Below are 20,038 nucleotides of genomic sequence, written 5' to 3'. Positions count from 1 at the left end.
TTTATCATTTATTAGTACTAATGTTACATGTACTAAATAAGAAGAATTATGTGCCCTTCTCATGTATAAAACAAAACAAAGCATTTATGTGATTAAATATATCATAAGAGAATGAAAACTATGCTTATTATTCATGAAGATTAATGAAAAGGCTGGGAAATAAAGAGGTCAGTATGACAAACCTAGTAATTTGTATAAAATAAGAGTATTTTTCAAAAAATAGTCATTATTATATACCTCTACAGCCATGAAAAGTTTGAGGTTCACACAGATATAGCCGTATTTTCTCCTGTCATCCTTCACAGTGCCTCCCAGAACACACAGAGTTCCTACTGGCTTCCCCTTCATGGCTAGATTCCCCCGAAGACCTCACTATGACAACGCAGAGCAGATAATAGTCAAGGCCAACATGGCTCCTGAGATTTGAATTTGCACACATTGCTGGGGCATCTTTTCTTTGGAGTTCCAAATCCCCCAAACTATTTGGCACTAGAGCACTCAAACTTGTTTCATAAACACAAGTAAACTCAGCAAAAAACGCAAAGTAACTCTTAGCAGCAAAGCTTGAATAAATGGCATTTTAAATCGTTTTTACCCCACTGATGGAGATGACTTGCACTCACTGCTATCTGAAAGCAGTAATAAATATTTATAAGGTACTCCTCTGAGATGTTCAAAACATCACACTGCTCCAAATACGAGTGCAATTTCAGGCTAGAGTAAAATGAGCAGGATAAAAAGTAAACAAAAATAAACTTCAGACTAGATCACTTGTCCACTAACTCTGTTCTAAAATAGATACGAGTACCACTTTCAATTTCTACTGCTGGGTGGAACTTCCACATTACTAAAAATGAAACTACCTCACAAGTTAAGTGATTAAAAGAAAGCTCCTAATCCATTAGGGGTGAGACAAGGGGCTGGTCTGGTACAGTTCGCATGAGCCTAGGAATGGAAAGCCAGGCATGTTTTCATTCTTTATGCTGTAGTTTGTCTCTTATCAGACTTCTAGTTAGAAAGAAAAATGTATCCATTACGAAAAAGGCTTAAAAAAAGAAAAAAAAAAAAAAAAGATCTGTTTTAAAATTCCACAGCCACCCCCCCACTCCCCGCCTTCTGTAGAGCATCATTATAATGGGATTTGTGAAAGGAGAAATATCTGTTGTCCAATGGATAGCATTGTCTGCTTAGCAATAAAAGAAGTGTAGTATTCTTGAAGGAATAAAGCTAAGTTAAAAGTGCTACTTCCACCAGTGAGTACCATGTATGTGGATATCCTTCAGTGAAGATAGAATTTGCCTCTTAGCCCTATCAACATGACTAAATGTTCATTTAATAGTTGAAAAAATTTTCCCAAATAAAAGAAGAATTCAGGCTGATTACCCATTTTCCCCATGCCATCTAATTACTCAAGTAACTTTCCTTTTGCTCATTTCTCCTTTGGGCAAATAAATTATTTGAAAATTTATGGGATATAATAATAAAATGCACACCTTTTTTCAGAAGCTGTTTTGAATTCTACTTGAGTGTCCTGGGAAGGAGAAGGACAGGATACAGTGTAGGGGAAAAATCATTTTCAGTACTAAGTGTATGTTCGCAAACAACTCCTTGCTAGATCTCTTCTGACTGATGAGACTCTTTTTGAAGATTCAAGCTCTTGGCAACATTAGTATTCCTGTCTCCTCAAAATACGCTGTGTCTCTGTGCCTCTCTTCAGCCCCTGTGGTGTCAAAGCTCCAAAGCTTTTGGCCCCCTTATCGAGCACCCCTCATTTGCACTAAAGTCTTCTGCCCTCCTTTTCTAACCCCTTTGCAGCTGCTTCTGGTTTGCCTCGAGCCAAAGCTTGAGTCCAAATATTTCACCCCAAATCCTTTTATTTGTCCACTTACTAGAGCTATCTTACAGAACTTTCCTAATAATGCTGCATTGTCAAAAGCACATCCAGTCCTGTTTTTTTTTTCTTTCAATTTTTTAAGTTCTGGTCATTTTTCAGATGGGCCTTCTACTCATGTTACTCTGCACATTTCTGCAGGACCTTCACTACTTATCTGGTTCCCAAATTTCTATCTTCAGCTGTCTATCAGACATACCTACGTGGATATCTCAGAGCCTCCTAAATATATGTATAAAATTAAATTATCTTTTTTCCCAAGCATGTTCCTGCTTCTGTATACCTATTTCAATAGTCTTGCAATTACCCAACATGGAACTTTGGATATTGTTATCCTTAATGTGTCTACTTTATCCCTCACCCTACCCTACCCCTCAGTCAGTCTCCAAACTCTGTCCCTTTTATTTCCCTTCCTATTTCAGATTTTATTCCCAATCCATTCTTTACATTATAGCCAAGGAGATTTTGCTAAGAGGCAATCTTTTCTAGTCCTTCCCTTATTTAAAATTCCTGTAAAAGACTCCCCTTTGGACAAAGGATAAAGTCCTATTTTCTTAGCATAGTAATTTACCTCTGCAGTTTCAACTCTCATCACTTCCCTTTCTTCCAGCCCTTTATATACACCATAATTTATGTTCTTGCAAAAAACCACAAGACAAACCTTCTAAATTTTTATCAGGTATTAATATTTATTAAGGATCACCTGAAGAATTATGATCACTATCATACGCTACTAGTTTAAATAGAAATGTTTCATTTATTTAAAGATTCTAAACTATGTTTTCATTGATACATTTCATAGAATTTCAAAAATTCTAAGTCAGGGCCTGTATTATTTCCCCAGTTTTACAAATGAGCACACTGTGTCTAAGAGAAGTCAGATGACTTCCCCAAGGTCTACACAGGATATGAAAATGGGATTCAAATTTAAATCTTAATCAAAGTCTACAGCCTCCCCCATACCATGTACCAAACTGCTTCTGCCCCTGTACCTAACACACAAAGATAAATGAATTACCTGATAATTAATCCCACCCATGTAACAAGCCCAACTAGCGCATTTAAGTTTTCATTTTTGTTTGGGTTTCTTCCACTTCATCTGCACCATGAGAACATCATAGCTGTGTTTCATAATGCTCCTATCCAGGCTCCTAAGCCACAAAAGCACACAGTGCAGCATTGTTCACTAAAAATACATTTGAAAATAAACAGACTGTTAGGAATGGTTAAGACAGATAATAATAGACTAGATTAAAGGATAGCAGATCACTCCTGACACTGCATAAGATTAAGTATGCTAATCAGATTTTAGATTTAGACAACCCAGATATATCCCAAGTAGAGCAAGACAAGGTACTCGGATCTTTACTTCATTTTCTTGCCTTTCAAAATACATATTTGAATTTTATCCATGTCTCCTTTACAGTTGAAGAATTTATGAAGGCTTTATCCAGGTGAGCTGATTATACATTCTTTTTACTTTTTTTGGTTTTTTTCCATTTTGAATGAAGTGTTCTCTATTTTAATTCTTGCTGTAGTAAATTAGTTGCTTGAGAAACGATAAAGGCAAAAGGAAAACTATTTGAATGTTATATGTAAAGATAATTCAACACCATATTTCTTTCATCACAAAAAATCCAACAGCTGTTTGTAATTTACTTTGTTATCAAATAGAGAGGATGGATATACCCCCCCAAAAAAAATTCTAAATAGACAGTATGTTTAGGACTCTTTTGTTTATGCTAAGAAAGACATCATATGCACATTTCAATAGCCACTATCGATACCCTAATTTGGTAATTTGAAATAAATTGTCCATTTGGAAAGCAAGGAAAATGTAACTGAAAAGCCAGGCTGTTAAACATAATTGAAATTCATTCTGAATTCAGTGAGGGTCAGTTTCATTTCAAAGCAGCAGTCCTTGTTTTGAATTCCTATATTCTGCTTTGTTTCAGCTGCAGCATTAAATGTACTAATCACCAAAATGATTTTCTCATCTGGTTTGGTTAGTAGAATTTTTCTTGATTAATTTTATACTTAATTTTTCTATTATATAAATGTTTATATTTAATTGTTGGGGAATACATTATATCACCCAGAATATTGTGATCTGATCTCAAGAAAGAAGACATTAAGGATTAAAAATTTTCCTGTAACAACAACTGCATCTACTCTGAAATTTAGACCAATTTCATAGGCAAATTATTCTGGCTTATATCTTTGGTATAAATAATCTCAAATTAAACTTTGCAAAATAAAGTATTTGCAACTTCACTGTCAGTTGACCTTTAAGTAACATGTTCCAAGATTTTATGGCAATGTATATTTATAATCAAAGATTCCTCTGTGGAACAAGAATTCAGCCTGTCCTCCTTAACTTCCTCATTCTCAGAATGTAAATATTAGTTTTTTTATCTCCTTTTCTTCTCTCAGAATTTAAACATTAGTTCTTTTATTCAAGTATCAGATTACCATAATGTTGACTAAGTATCCTAAAATTACTTATTTGGAAAGTAAACTGAAAAGTAAGCTTCTATTTTCTACTTTTTTTTAAAGATACTGTATTCCCTCCCTGTTATGTGAAGTTATTTAACTTTTCAAAGAAATCTGTAGTAGACACGTGATGAAATTACAGTCAGGATGTTCATAAAATAGTCTTATTATCCTCTCTTCAGGGGGAAAATCATCGAACAACCAAGTTTTCAAATGTCTTTAAAATGACACACCAGGAGTTTAACTCTGATGGGTCAAATTCTCAACTGTCTCATTATCTATGATGACTCTTTCATAGAGTGTTCTTGATTATTTTTGTAAAAATATTAAAAAAAAAATTTGCAGAAAAAAATTCTGTATGTGATCTGACCTGTGAAGATAAAAACTCACTACCTAAAATGCAGTTACTCTTATCTCATGAGACTGTCCAGACCTTAGTGAATTTAAGAGATGGGATGGAATGTTAGCACTGATTATCTGCCCAATATAAACCCAACCATAAAGTGATTAAATTAACCTGGCAGATTAATTCTAAACATAATTTTGCATTCCCTCACCACTGGCCAGACTGCCAGTTACACACTTTTTTACGACAGTGGGCAAAACCTCAGCTTAATCAGTAGCTCAAGCTATGTAAAAGGAAGGTCTTCAAAAAATGTCACGCATAGGATATTTTAAAATAAAAGCCTTTTTACTGCTTGAAAAACATGCATTAGTTTGTATTAAGCTACAAAAATTTATTTATTTTAGTGAGTAAGTAAACTGAGCATAGAAAATGTTTTAAAATGTTGATTCTAAAATTTTTGGAGAAGATATATCCTCTAAATATTTTGATTAAAGTCTTTTTAAAGTCCATATATCTTACTTACAGTAATATTCTTATCAAGTTATTTTTTCAGAGGTAATACAAGTAATTTCAAGGTAATTCAAGTTATCTTGAATTATGAATTCTAAACCAGTAATAAGGTTTAACATTGCCCAAAATATCCTAAATATTGCTAAAAATAACAGTTGGCTCTTAATAAATAGCTGATGATGATAACATTTCCACTGAAACATTTGAAAACATTGTTCATTATTTTCTTCTGAATGATTCAAAAAAGTAGAATTAACCTACAGCCATTTTTATTTTAAGTATATACTCAAAATTTTTCTCACTCTGTAGAATTTCAAAGTGTGGTTATATATGAGTTTTCCTTGGCTCCTGGAAAGGAATGAAGATGTTACACATTTTCTGTTTTGAGCAATCAAAAACTCCCTAGTGTCACAGACTTGATGACATTTGCCCCTGAGGAATAAGATGCAACTTCATTGAAAGAATCACAGGGATTTCATGTTTAGGGGGAACTACACACAAAGGTTTCTGTATGGAGATCAAGACATACATTCAAACACTACTTTAAATTGAGTTTTCAGATTGAATGCTTCAAAATTAAGAGAGTGTCACTTAAACCCATCAAGAGTTGGTAAATCAGCAATTACTAAGTCTTCAGAAAACCACAGCTCTTCTGGAACAGTCATTGAAGTAGTGTGGCTGCACTTCAATAAGTCAAAAGGGACACAACACTTCTCTTTAGAAAACTTAAAGACATTTTTCATTTAATTAGTAAGTAAGGGAAAGTCTTTAGCAGAAAAAAATAGTCCCTGAGATTTATTCAGTTAGCCTTCGGTGCCTATTCTTTTGCTAAGTTTTTCAAAGTGTCTAATGATATATTTAAATGCACATGTGCTTTATTTTCACTCCTTCTTCATCTTAATGGAAGTACACTTGTTTAGTAAATTTTTTATTATTTGAAATATAATATAATGCAGACAGTATAAATAATTAGACAAAAGAGGAATGATGTGAATTGTCACATGGGACTGAGTACATGGAAATGGGTTTCTTAAGATAGATTCTGAAAGTTCCTATGCTGGTCAAGGTCAGAGTAGGAGAAAACCATAATTATAGATTTCTCAGATCTAATAACTGAAAAAATTTAGAGTAGGGAGGGTTCTAATTGTTGTTGAATAGGGCAATATTTAATTCATGCATCATTCTGCACATGGGATTAGCTAAACTTGTCCTCTAATAGTAATTCTAAAACCAAAGAGGAGATGAAGCAAAGCAAAGTACACTTCTTCAGGGATTTCTGGTCTAATACTGTCATGATAACAGCACATAAAATATGATTACACCTTCTAAAGTGAGAGACACATACCATTGCTGATATGCAAAATGGTTTTGGGTGGTGCAAGATGAAAATATCTTCTTTTTATTAGTTATTTGTTTCTGTTTTACTGTGTGTTAAGTACAACCCATAATTTCACATATACTGTTGTCTAATATGAAGCTAAAGTTAAAAATTTAATAGATAAAAAATTATTACACAAATAATAGCACATATTCCATGAAAGCAGTAAAAATCACAAAGGTAGTATACAGATTACTGAAGTTGGGAAACAACAGAGCAAGTGGTACTCGTTCGTTCATCCAACAAATATTTATTACCTTCAGTGTTTTCCCACACACATATAATAGGGACACGGTGAAGTGTAAGACAAGTAAGATCATTGCCCTTGTGGATCTTAACATTTTGGCTCACATCTCTAGTGATTCCTCAGCAGACTGGAGTAACCGAAGGCTGCCTACACTGGGGTATTTTATTTACCTTTGCTGAACCCAAAAGTATATTTCCTCTGAAGCTCTGTTGGCTCAAGTCAAAAGCAGCCAGGGATGTGGTTAATTCCCGAGGAGATACTCTCACTAGTGGTGCTTCATAAAGAACCATGCCCTCCAAATACTGAGCTCTGAGGAAGATGAGCTGATGGGTGCGCCATCATAAATAGGAAGACCAGGGTCTAGGTGCCTCATCCACCCTGCCAAGTACCCTCCTTCTGAACACTTCCACTTCACAGTAACCCCCTGTGTACTCACCAACCACTTTTACTTCTTACAGGCAAAGTCAAGCCCAAAATATAGAACACCTTTGACTCTGAGAAACCAAATGTGAACACAGGGGAGATAAGCAATTAAAAATGCATAACATTGTCTTAACTCTGGTAGCCCTGGCCTGCTAATTTGACTAATCAGATTTTTATCACAAGTCATAGTTAGAGAAAGATGAAAGAAGGATATGAGGGAGTTAACACCTATAATTGATTTGGGACACAATTTGGGTAGCGCATCTCTACACTGCGCTGAGAAAAATTAGAAAGTGATCTCTCAAGGCGTTTTCTTCCTAGAACGCTTACTGATACAGAAGAAAGGAAAAGAATCTGTGCTTAAACCAAAACAAAAAAAAAATTGAAAAATTAAACCTTAATGTGTACCAACTGGGAGAGGAGGAGAATGAGGTGGAATGAAATGAAACTGAATTCATTGCAAATTTCCTCAGGACTGCCCTAATCGAAAATCCTAAGGTTATTAAAGATTTTCTGAATTAGGCTCCATTCTGCCTATCCAGTTGTATCTCATTCAATGGGGTTTCTGCGTCAGGTGTGTGTGTGTAAGGGGGTGGGAGTGTGGGTGACTGCTTATTAAAAATACATATTCCTGGGCCCCACGTCAGAATCTGAATTTCTAAAGGGGCCCAAAATCTACATTTTTAGCAAGTTGCTCAGGGATTCTTAAGCACTCTTAAGTCTGAGAATTCTTGTGTTAAACTGTAAACTTCTTGAAGTTTACATTATATGTACTTTTTTACATTAAGTCCAGCTCAGAACCTTGAGCCCATCGGACAGAGTGCCAAATTCTTCAGTCTGTCTCTGTGGGAAGTACACTGGGCTTTCTCAGTCATAATCTAACTCCTTTCACCAGGCTCATTCCATAAGGAAGTGAGAGAGAAAAAGTTCCTGATGCATGTCAGGAAGATCCTCTACCTTGAACACAGTAAAGCAATAAAAATCTTTCAAATATTTTAAATAAAAAAATTCTTCACTTTCAGCCTTTTGCCATGTGAAGACAGAAGTGAAGCAGCATCTCAACACTATGTTTCCTCGGGCAGTTTACTGCATCTCTTCACTTCTGACAAGAACGAGGGAGTTGAGTAGATGATCTCACACTTATCTCTTTTCAAAGGGTAGATACTTTTGAAAGTGTAAGGGATTTTCATTTTTAGTTCATCCTTCCCTTCCTTTACTGGTATTACTTAATGGATCAAGCTTTATTCAATACTGAGCTCAATTTTCTTTTGGTTTACTAAGATAAATATTTCCTTACCCAGTTTTTTAAAACATCAATAATACTAGTAATAATAATAATTCCACTGTGCTGTTTTCTGCCTACATCTCATTTCTGCAGAGACTGTGATTTCATTTGTATAGGGTGACCTTCTTGCTCTCCAAAGAGTACCCTCCTCCATTAGTTATGTTATGTTTGCCCAATTATGCGTCAAATAGGGTGATGGCATTCCGACAAAGCTTATCCTTAAAGACAATTATTTTAATATTGAGGCTTTTTAAAAAAAATCTGTTCTTCTGAACTCAAGACCTTAACAGATTTATGCTCCAATGATCACCAAGAGTCTCTTTTGCAGACAGACATGACTATTCCCTGTGAGCTTCAACAACCTACTCAATGTATGGTGCTTGGGGAAAGGCAAAATTGGTTTCACTGGATATGAGATTTGGCTATTTCTATTTTAAAATTTTAACCCAATAAGTTCTAGTATTTTATCTAATATAATATCCCAATAGATTCAAATATTCAATGTATATAAATATAGATCCAAATACATTTACTCATCAACCCTTTCTGCAGTGGTAAGAAAGCAAAGGTGTGAAGAACAACTATTACTCAACAATAGCGCTGAGAGACACCCATAAATGATCTTAGCTAAAACTGTTCAGTTTCAAGACACTAGGAAACCATAGTATTTATTAAGAATTACTGGCCAACAACCAAGTTTATAAAATTTCATTTTTGCAGACCCATAGAAATTGACTGCAAGTCTGAATTTGTTTATAGGCATTATTGAAGCAGCTGTTTTCCAATATTATTCTTCTTATGCTCACACATAATTTTTAAAAATTTAAGGACAAAAGAATATAGTTTAAAATCCATGCTGTTCAAAATCAAGAATGACAGTAGAAGACAAGTTTGCATACTTTCAACATACTTGCAAAAGTAAATGCAAATTTTGGAATTTTCTTTTCTGTAAGTATTTTTAACATGAACTTCTCATAATTTGTTTTACATATATAAATTTCCTTTAAATACTTAGTAGAGATAACATAGGCTTTCTGTTCAAATCAAGAAAATGAAGTTATAAGAAATACATTAAGATTTCTTTCAAATTCTACAGACAACTGGTGCCAATGGGCATTAAAAAGAATATTAGATGATATGCTCCCACTGGAAGTTAAGCCTTTAACCTCCTGAATTTATTTCATCGTCTCCTAGAATTTTAATAGTGATCATAATCTACCTTTTTATGAATCTTTCTCTTCTTACTGGCAATAGAACATTCCCTTTGTGTGTTACAAGGAAAACGTTTCAGCTTTAGTAATATAATAGAGAATTTTTAAGTAATTTGCCCAAAAAATGGCACCAGTAAAAAATTTTCTAATGATACCTTTTAAAAAAATCTTTACTGTCTTAAAAATTTTCTCAGAATAATGGTCTCATTGTGTAATTCTGCAGTAGAAAGATATTGTTCGTATTTCCTGTTTACATTTTTCCTCATTCTTTTGTGAATTACAGTAATGAGTCAAAGCCCAGTTAAAAAAAGACCTACAAAATCCAATATAAAGGTCTCAAATGTGATAGGATTCAGTTGATATATAATAGCAATCACGGTAACTTTCCTGAGCTTTATTGCCAATTTTGCACAGAACAAATAAACATTTATGAAAAATATAAGCCCTGGAAATCTGCAGTGGAATGAAAACCTTAATGTAAATCCAGGGTCTAGTGGTGATATATTTTATTTGTGGATAAAATTATACTTCATATTTATGTGTAAAAAAAATACTAAACTGCTTAGAATTTTTTCAAAGTAGAATGAGAGGCCATTAGAGTGTTTTAAACAAGGGGGATAACATGATTTAATTTATATATTTTTAAAATCAGGCTGCTATGTAAATAATCAAAGAATATAAATAGAGGAGAAAGAAAGGCAATTAGGAAGCTATTGCAATTGTCCGTATTTTTAAAATATATATCTATTTATATACATTTATAATATATATTATATACACATTTAAAATCTGGAATATATATATATACACACATATACATATAAAATAGAATATATATGTGTGTATACATATATATAAAGTAGAACTTTTATTTACTATCAACAAATTAATACAGAGTAAAAGGAAAGAATACATTTAGAAATAGAAGAGGGCCTATTATTAAAAACATAATTAGATACAGATTGGGGCTGCCCATCAATTCATTCCTTCTTGCATGTTTATTAGGCACTGATTATGTGCCAAACACTGAGCTAGATACTAGGCACGTATTAACAGTTCTTTCAATTTCCTGAAACAAAGTCGTTGTGCCATTTCAGAGCTGAAGTACAAACTGATTATAAAATTTGCTCTTTATGATCAGAAATAATTCCAGGACATCTACCATATGTCACTCAAAGAAAGAGTCTGCCAAATTCCCAAAAGCCTAGGTTCTAGTCATGAACTTGCCATTATTATCGTGATACAAGAAGCAAGAACTCTCTGGGTATCAGTTTTTCTCCTATAAAATGAGAACTTTGGATGAGGTAATCTTGAAAACCTCTTTTAGATACTCTAGCTCAAAAAGAGTTTATGGTTTGATCAGCTTTGTCTAAGCACTCCTGTGATAGTCTCCCAATGTCAGGCATTGCTCAAGTGTAATTACATGTATATTCTAATAGATGTGTATATACACTCTAATAGAAGATAAAGAATAATAGATGCCATTTACCGGAAGCATGTGTAAAATATTTTCAGTTGTGTTTCTTCAGGACAACTCTGCAAGGTGAAATTTGTTATCATTTTAGTCTTAGACTTGAGGGAAACTCAGCCTCATGGAAATTACATAACCTGCCAAGCACACAGCAGAGCCAGACCACATCCCAGATCTTCCACTAAACACAGTGCAGCAGGCTGCATTTTGCTGTTCAAACTATAGGGGATCATAGAGTAAATGTCAATACCCTAGTCAAGTGCATTTGAAGCATTTTTTTTTTAATTAGAAAATCCAATGTGTGTAAGACAGGGGTTAAAAAAAAGACAGATATTAATTACGTGTTTGTAATCCTCTCCCCAATCCCATCTCCACATTGGCCTTCTGAGAAGAAAGGATTATTACTTGCTTAGTCAGCCAGAGAAACTTAATTGTGCCTATTGGGGGAGAGAATAGAAAGGATAATTGGAAGACAGAAAACGAGTGTCAGTTGCTCTATGTAAGAAAGGTAGCCTAAGGAAAAAGAATCTCCATAATGTTGTAAGACTTCGAGAGTTTTCTGGAAGAAAAAGGATTTGAAATCAATACATATTGTGATGTAGTGGATTTTCAGGAGAGAGATGAGTTAAGAGGAATTTAAATAAATTTTTTGCCAAAACTGGCCACAGAGCAGCCAGATTTTATATGAGTTACAGGTAAAACAGATAAAAGCTGAGCTTCTCTGCTGAGGTGTCCAAAAGCACAGCTGCCCAAGCACACTGAAAACAAACTGCCTCAGTGGGAAGCTGTTTCTCTTTGCATCTTTGCAGACAGTTTAATCCTCTGAAAGTAAAGCAATCGAATCCAGTTTAGCTCCAGGCTGGTGCCTGCTTGAGGTGGTACCTGGAAAGTTACCAGGCTGCCTTTTGCCCAGGTATCTCCCCAATACTTTCTATTAAATACATCGCCAGGGAAAATAATCCTTTATTTCATAATCAAGGTAAATAATAAATTTGATCTTCTTCAAATAATTGATTCTTCTACGAAGACTGTATAGAGTATATTAAATCTTATAATATTTACATATAGTGTATATAATGAAAATGTAATAAAAGGCAAACCATCTCTCTACCCCACTTAATTTAGCAGGACCATAAATTTGATGATATTGAATTAGGGTCAACTTTACCAAAATAATTAGGTATTTCTATTAGGCTAAGAAAAATTGGTATATAAAAATGATCTATTAAACAGAACATGGCTTTATAACTTGCATCCTAAATGTCTATACATTTGAAAAGAATATACATATGAATGTTCACACAGTATATAACAATGCACCAAATAGTTGGGGTGGAATTACACAGGAAAGGAGAATATGATTATGATAATAAAATGTATTCAAAGTAGAATACTATGGGATACCAGAGAATGATACCATGCTATCAAGTTGGCCAATGAGTTGAGTTAGTCAATAATTTTACTAAACCTAAATTCTGAGTGGAAAATAATTTCAAATTTTATGCTTTCAAAGAACAGTGAAAGCTGAAGACCCTCTGCTCCCCCAAATGAGGAGGAAAAGAAGAAAAGTCTATAAAAAATGGAAAATCTTGAATTCCACAGTATGTAAGTCCAATTTATTGGTTTTACAAGTACATGTAAAACGAACTACTCAGCTTATGTATCTTGTCCTTTATCACAGGGATATCTATGAAAGAAGGAAGATAAATGCATATAAATGTTATAAAATGATTTAGAAATTTGTTCAACTGTTATTATGTACACACTTCTGCATTATTAATTATGTGAATTGTGAATAGTAAAACTTTAAATAAAAATATTTACATAATCAAAGGTTATTAAAACCCATAGTCTTAGAATCTGTTATCAATGCATTAATACATAACTGTCTCAATTCTATCTTCCTACTTGCAGAAATTGAAAAGTAGTCAGTTGAAAGAGGCTATAAGCTGTAAAATTACAAAATTGAAAATGGCTATAAACTGAAATGTTCTTGGCATGAGGGTGTTATTTTAAGAATAAGTTGTAATCTACAATTCTGGAAGGCAGGCTATCAGTCTATATATTGCTGTTGTGTACATGCTGTATTAAACAGGAAAGGAGAATGTAAGTATGTAAATGGGCTTTAGGGAACTATGTCTCCATGTCCTTTCTCCCATGACTTCCACATGACAGCTCTCAGGTTGTTACCAGGCCCACTGGAAACTGTCAGTACTTGCTGTGAGAAAAGCCATTTTCTCAGACTCCAAGAGAGACAATTGGGAATAGTTAGTCTCTCCAAGGAACTTCAGTATGCTTGAGAACCTGTATGTCAAATCAGAAGTTTGTATACCTCCCCTGAAGTTCAAAAGTAGTAATTCCTAAATGTATGATTCTTTATTTGATTCTGAAACAGCAATTATATTTCTGTACCCCATACTTCTATGCCACCTCTAGCCAAGTTTTGGTGAGATATTTTTCTTTTTCTGATTAAATAGAATTTATTTCTTCACTTTTTTAAGTATTTGTGTAAGTATTTTATATTAAGAATACATGAATATATAAATCATACGCAATTAAGAATATTTAAAATAATTATAAGTAATCCTTTTTCAACTTTAGCTTAATCAATTTATTAAAAATATCCATGTGGACATCTGGTGTATAACTTCATAATTTATTTGTTCCCCATTCTTCTTTCTTTTCCTTTTGAAATACTCTCTTTCAGACATAGTTTAAAATGTAATTTGAAATCTTTGTATTTTGTCCACTGTTTTTTACACAAGATCTGGTACCTTATACTCAGGTTCACAAATTTCTAAAGCAAAATATTCTAACATATAAAGCAGAGGAGTAAAGGTTACACGCTGGCAGTTGTTGGGTCAAAGCTAGTTTCTAAATGTATTGGCCTCCATCTATAGAGGGTTTTTGAAAATGTGAGCCAATCTCTAGAAACTAGGAAATTTCACAATATAGTAAATCTAGAGTATAGTTTTCTCCTGAAAAATGAGAGGATCTGGCAATGTTAGGATACCTTTTCTGTCCTATAAAAAGCTCCTTGCCCCAAGCAAAGGAAACTATTGGGCCTGTTTAAAGGGCTGTCTAGAAGTTATACTCAGGTCTCTTCCATCCTCTCTGGCAACATCTTTATTAGTTGTACCATCTCAAATTAGATCAAGCTTGATTTAGCCAATAGCCTTATAATGCCATGCTCAAATACCTGATCATGGCAACTTGCTCTTTATCAAGAAGTCTCTTAAAATGTATTTGTATAAATTCGCTCTGAAATTTTTATTTCATCCATTTTGGAAGTCTCTGTTTCAGAGTAAAACTTAATTAGGTTCTTACTTCCTAAAACTACCAGGTGATATTCTGCATTCTAAGATAATGGATTTAAAATAAGATGCTAGAAATAGAATTTTGTGGAAAATACCTTGCCATACTAGAAATGAACAAAAAATGTTACTCAAATTACTTAAAAAGGATATGCATTGAATTTCATCCTAGAATTTGGAACATCTGCTGTCTAAATGGACACAGAAAACTCTTTTTTTTTTTTTTTTTTTTTTTTTTTGCTTCTTCTTTAGGTGAACCTCAGCCTGCTAAGGAGAATGGAGATAAGCATACAACTGCTTCTATGACAAAGCCGAAGTCCCCTTTTCTCCCTGAAGATAAGAAACGACCTCCATCTGACAGCAAAACAAGTAGGGAGAGGGAAAATGATGATCCTCCTTCGTCCATTTCTCATCAGCCAGTGAAAGTCTTACCAGCTGTCATGTTTAATGACTGTGAAGAATCATTATCAGGAAAGATTACACTTCAGGATTTCCCAGACACATTAGACTTTAAACGAGCAAAAGGCAAAATTATTTCAGAAGTGAAATGTGGAGCTTTCAACGTACAAGTAGAAATCAAGAATAGACTTTTCTGTAAAACAGGAACACAGAGCCCCACAAAAAAGAGATGTTCGAAATGTCACCAGTATTACTCTGTCAGACACATTCAGAGATGCTACACTTCTAGAAGCTACTCTTCTAAATCCAAGAATATATCAGTAGAAGAACTAAAACGTGAGACACCATCTAAATCTGAAGGCAATATCGCCAAAGCGGAGAGCCCTTCACTGAAAGTGAGCATTGTAGGGAAAGGAATTAAAGTCAAATACATGAGTAAGAAACAGAATGTATTAATAAATGTAACTCATCCTAAAAGAAGTGGGAAAATAGCTAAGTACAGAAACATTTCCTCCAATCAAACTACTAAAGAATGTCCCAAGTCATCGTCAGAGTCTGATACCAGGTGCTCTGAAAAGCGGCAGCTTGAAAACAAGCATCAGAGTTCAGATTGTTTGCATGTCTCTCCTATTGTGTCTGCTGCCCAGAAGGAGGAGAATTTTGATACAGTTGTGGCTTCTCTGTGTTCAACCCCTGAGAGGGAGAAGAATAAGCCTGACACACTATCTTCAGTCTTAGATGACTGTGAGGTAGAAGCTGCCCTATTTCAGCAGAAGGACTTTATAATTAATAAGAATACCCCCCGAAAGAAACACTTCTCTGAGGCTGAGACTCTTCTCAAAAACATTCTTCCTACTTTGCGTGATACCCTGAAGACCACAAGTTTAAGTGATACAGACCTAAGTAAAATGCCTTTTGAGGATCCCAAAGATGTGGATAGAGAAAGAAAAATCATCTTTGATAAGCCAGAAAATACCACATCAGACTCACATATACAGCACAGCACAGAAGGAATAAATTATATGCCAAGTACCACTGCTGACATCTTTCTAGTTCAAGATGGCCAAGACTCTGACTTTTGTTCTTCATCATCTCTGAGCATGCAACTCAAAGGAGAAAGAGCAGCCAACATTTATTGCAGAGGCAGCAAAATTCCACTTGCAGATTGCTACGAGAAGTCAAATTCTTTATCTTTCCCTTCTGTTCAAAATGCTCTGAAGTCTTCCATCTCTTTCAGCCCATCACACTGGGCCACCAGACACTCAGAACCTAAAGAAACCCCTGAGGATACATTTTCCTTTGATCACCATGCTGTATTTTTGAAAGACTGTGAGGAAGAGCATGTTAATGTGATTGACAGAAACTTTACCAAAGCCACTTTGCAAAGTGACTCTCATTCAAAAGCACAGCAACTGTTGGAAAGGAGGAGTCCACAGCATCCAGCTCTCAGCCCTGCATCCTCCAACAGCCTCTCTGCTGGCAGCCCACTTAACAGTAGTAGCCACAGCACAACAGAATGGGATCACACGGAGTCCCAGGCAAGTCATCCAGAGACAGAAGTCTCCAGCAAAACAAAAGCACCAGTAATGACCTTAGTAACTGGCGAGTTAGACCAAAGATTAATTATTCAGAATGATAAAGAAGGCACAGTTTATTCTAACTATCCCATGGGAATTACAACCCCTAACGAGTCACCCAGCTCTCTGGGAAATGTTGAGAAAGACACATCCCAGATAATTACGTCTGTGGTAAAGAATGCATGCCACAGAGATTTTGAAGACCTATCAAAAGAGAATCAAGAGGAAGTCTGTTTTCAAATGGGTTTTCCTAACAGTGCTGAGTTCAACTGTGCAGTGTGTGCTACAGATAATCTGTTTCTTATTGAGAAAACACTGACCAATGATGCAGATCAACATGGTAACCAAGATGAAAACAACTTTGGACTAACCAGTTTTAAACAGGAACCAGCAGAGTGCCAAAGGACTGAATCAACAAAGCCATATTCTGAAGGAGATAAAAATGACCCAAAGGAAACTTACTATCACCAAATAGACATAATGCTCTCCCCTCAGAAGCAGAAAGCTTTGAAAGGTACAGAGGGCTATACAGAAACTTTAACTTTCATTGTTTTTACAGGTTTGAGCTTTGGGGAGTCTTTTTTATTGCTTGGAATTTTTTCTTTATTGCTGAAGATATATTGAGTATTTTAGAATTAGATGAATATGGGTAAGCATATATCAGCCTGCTTCTTTCCATTATCACCTACTCCACCCATAAATAGTGCATAACAAAATCACCAAGGCTGCAGTTTAATATAAAGTAAAAAAAAAAAAAATCAATTCCTCTTTAAAAGGTTGATGTATTGCCAAGGCAATTTTGTAGGAAATGTTACCCTTTTGCCACTCTTAAATAATCCACCATTTCTTTCCTTCTTGCAAGCTCAGCATATTTAGAAGAATAGGAAGAGTATGTTTGTGATAAAAATGTGTTTTTAAACCTTGCTGTGTTGGTTTGGTATACATGGCATACATGTGTTGGAGGCCATGTGGAATAGTAATTAAACAAAGGACAGAAAACAGAAACAGCCATGGCTAACCCTGACTGAGCCATCCATGGGGACTCTGACCTCAAGCAGACCTTTGACCTCCCTTGTGGACTGGCTGGCCCTGGTCAGACCATTGATAGAACCCAGACACTCTCTAGACCTGGAGAGGGCTAAGATAGAAGCCCTTTCCCTACATACATAATACTGCTCATCTGCTTTCAACCTTGGATCCACGAGGTGTCATTTTTGGCATTTCATAGAAGGCCCTTCTTGTTTTTCTCCAGTAAGCCCCAGATATTTGATGTTTCAGGTTAGCATTATTCCACACTGTATATTAAAATACATCTTGAACAAGTAAAAACTTCCTCCCAAACTACCAGTAACATTCCTAATATGTCCAGAAATGACATTTGGAGTGATGAAATTTAGTCAAGATGCTATCTTTTTCTTGTTGTTATTCTATGCCTGATTTTTTAATAGAATTAATAAAATATAGAAGTGGATATAAAACACAAAAGCATATAAGTGTTGGCATGAAATATGAAATTTACTTTACAGAGAACTGAGTGCCCTAAGACAACACAACAGCTATACAGTCAGCCGCTTAGCAAGAACGCTCTAAGGCAAGGATCCACCAGTCATGACGACTGATTCCCAGTCATACCCCTAGATACCCCTAGACACCAGGATCGATGGCATTTCTCCTAACATTTGCCTCAGCCCATAATTATTTAAGTCTGCAAGAGGCAGACCTGTAGTAAGAGCACTTGTGTCTCCCAGAGCAGACGCATGCTTGCCTGGATGGATATCCCTCCCAGGTTGGCTCTCCATCCCCCGTGGACATGCTCCACCCTGGACTGCCTCTCCTAGCAAGAATATTTCCTCAAGAAGATCAATAATTCAAGTCAGAACCCTCCCAAAGCTGATTATTACCCTTCAGTAGACCATGAAATTGTTCCACTTGGTGGGCAATTCTGGTTCCCTGTGTTACTGTGTTTCATCAAAAGTCTGTTCCTACAACTTTCTCCTTCCCCTTTTACTCCTCTTCCCCCAGATCGTCCTGTTCCAGACAAACTGACTTCTTTGAGTTGCTAGAACACGCCAAGCAAGAGCTCACTCAGGCCCTTTGTTTGGGCTGCTCCCAATACCTGGACTACTCTTCCCCCAAAAGTCCACGTTTCACTCCCATCCCGTGAGAGTTTTGCTCGCATTGCACCTTCTCAGGGAGGCCTCCTCAGACCATTCAATTTTAAATTGCTGTCTGAGCTGTCCATTCCAGCCTAGGCATACGCTATTCCCTTTCCATGTCTTACTGTTACACACAGCATTTTCACTTTCTAATGTGCTGTATATTTTACTAGTTTACTTATTCTGTCTTCTCCCAACAAAATATAGTCATGAGGGCATGGGTTTTTTCCTATTTTGATCATTGCTGTACCGAGAGCACCTGAACAGTGCCTGCCTGTAGATCAGGCACTCGATGAACATTTGTTAAAAGAAAGAATGAATTCTAGAAGTTTTATCAGGTTTCTTTGTGTAAAACTCTGTGTTCACATACAAAAACAAAAACACACACAAAAAAGGAAAACAATTCAGAAATTAAAATGTTGGTATTAGAAGATATTTGAATCTATAAATCTTTGCATGGATTTGACTCTCCTAGAGCTATGAGTATTTTTATACTTTATTCAATACTGTTGTTATTATAGTACTGATATCTCAGACCAGGATTTTGTAATTTTTTTTCAGGATATACATTGCTTTGAGGAACTGGGACATCTTTGAACTGTTTCACCAGAAAATCTTAAATTTGATATAGGCAAAAACTTATGCCTCTGTTTTTTCAAAGGATCCTTCAGCTTCTCAAAGTCTACCCATGTACCTCAGATTAAGGGTCCCTGACATGAGTGCTGAGTGTATTTACGTAGTTCCTTCCACCATGTCTGTGCTGGGGAATTAACTAGACTAGAGGTCACGCTCTGGAGGGGCCAGGCAGCTAATGTAAACGAGTAAAGCAGGCCCCATGTGAGAAATAATGGAGTGTTGGTGGACTAGAGGGAGCATGCTCTTGGGGGAATGAGAATGCAGGCCCCGTACAGCCATGCCTTCTAATTTTTCAAGATAGCTGGAGATCTGGGGTTTTTATCTATATAAATCTCTAGAGTATATGACTTTTAAGGCACAGTACAGCCTGAACTGTCTGCCACCTCTGAGCTAGATAAATTAGAGGGAGCAGGGATGGGCATGTGGAAAGAGTTAAAAAGCCAGGGGTATAAAGGAAAGCATACCTATCTGAACCTTTTAAGCCTAAATTCCGGGTTCTGGTCTGCACATTCTCAGGTAAAGGGGTTTCTCAGGATCTCAATTCTTCAGCTATAAATTGACTAAAGTGTATCTTTAGGATCTCTGCCAAAGAATCAGAAATTCTATATTATAAAACATTTTAATGAGGAAACCAAATCTAGGCTACTCTGAGGGAATGACAGATAATGAGAAGGACTAAATAATACTTTCCATGGCATAGA

General features: G+C 35.5%; 1 long non-coding RNA gene across 1 annotated transcript; it reads left to right on the top strand.

Annotated features, from left to right (window-relative positions):
* The first annotated feature begins 8,442 nt into the window (after nt 1–8,442).
* Nucleotides 8,443–14,886, top strand: LOC135320167 (uncharacterized). The gene is made up of 3 exons (XR_010379409.1): nt 8,443–8,463; nt 12,769–12,860; nt 14,822–14,886. It is a non-coding gene; the product is annotated as an uncharacterized LOC135320167 (long non-coding RNA).
* The last annotated feature ends 5,152 nt before the right edge of the window (nt 14,887–20,038 follow it).

Source organism: Camelus dromedarius, chromosome 3 (assembly GCF_036321535.1).
Source record: "Camelus dromedarius isolate mCamDro1 chromosome 3, mCamDro1.pat, whole genome shotgun sequence".
Classification (NCBI taxonomy): domain Eukaryota; kingdom Metazoa; phylum Chordata; class Mammalia; order Artiodactyla; family Camelidae; genus Camelus; species Camelus dromedarius.
Note: the sequence above shows the minus strand (reverse complement) of the source record. Positions and strands in the feature narration are given on the sequence as shown.